The sequence below is a fragment of the Penaeus monodon genome, chromosome 30, assembly GCF_015228065.2.
Source record: "Penaeus monodon isolate SGIC_2016 chromosome 30, NSTDA_Pmon_1, whole genome shotgun sequence".
Lineage (NCBI taxonomy): Eukaryota > Metazoa > Arthropoda > Malacostraca > Decapoda > Penaeidae > Penaeus > Penaeus monodon.
This window is the reverse complement of record NC_051415.1, coordinates 30,929,000-30,929,990: the sequence shown is the minus strand read 5'-3', so window position 1 is coordinate 30,929,990 and position 991 is coordinate 30,929,000. Positions and strand designations below refer to the sequence as shown.

At 31.2% G+C, this 991-nt stretch overlaps 1 protein-coding gene across 1 annotated transcript in view; it reads right to left on the bottom strand.

Moving 5' to 3' along the window:
- Nucleotides 1-991, bottom strand: part of LOC119592404 (low-density lipoprotein receptor-related protein 2-like) — a 16,915-nt gene that overhangs the window by 12,806 nt on the left and 3,118 nt on the right. The window contains exon 3 of the mRNA XM_037941226.1: nt 885-961. The gene's annotated coding sequence lies outside the window, so the exon portion shown is untranslated. The remainder of the gene's footprint in view (nt 1-884; nt 962-991) is intronic.

Sequence of the window (991 nt, the reverse complement as noted above, 5' to 3'; positions counted from 1 at the left end):
CTCCATTTGAAATTCCTTTAAATAATTAAAATTATTTTTTAAAAAATACACATATTGTATTATAGAAAGTATACACATTCAAATCAACTGTCTAATTTTCACTACATCTTATAATCCAGTACTGTAAAAATGTTTTTATTACTCAGTTCGTGATCACTGAAACGCGTGTTATTTTCCAATGCCATAATAAATATTCAGTTCACCTGCCAAGTCATGATCAGCCCTTCCAAGTACTGATTTTGGTAATAAACGATAGTCATTTAAGTTACACCAATAAACGAACAACCTTACTATCTGGGCCAAACTCTAATAAATAATGAATTAATTATTCCACACTACAAACCTTTTAATAAACTTCTATGCACATATCAAATTAACCAAACCGGGCTTCACACAGGTAAACTATTTTACTGCTCTAACTACAATAAACTTAACAGACCAGGCCACATATTAATAAACAAACTACTTTACTATCGAAGATGCACATTGAAAAACAAAATCGTGCTACACATGTTTTAGATTATTTGATTAACTAGGTTACAAATCTGGGAAGTCGAATGACCAGCATGTATAATTTAAAATATACATAACACTAAAACGAGTTCTTAAATAAAATAATAAACGAATAAAACCGATAGCATATTGTTTTTCATAGTTTTGTAAAGTGATAAAACGTAAAATAACAATGCCAGTAAAAATGAGAAAATAAACAAAGAAAATTTAAACTGAGGTAAAAATCTCTCTTCATTTTTCACAAATCTTCTTCTGCCTCCAAGATAAAGCTTCCACCATTGTCACTACAAATATTAATTCAAGACGTAAAAACACATACCATAAAATATTTCTAAACGAAATGGAAGGACATTTTCCGGAAATGTACTCACTCTGGGTGGCAGTTGAAGATCAAAGGAACAGCATCAGGCTTCAAAACATCACGCTGCTGTTGTTCCCCCGATGGTCTCTTGAAAGAAATACCCCGACTTCAAAAGTG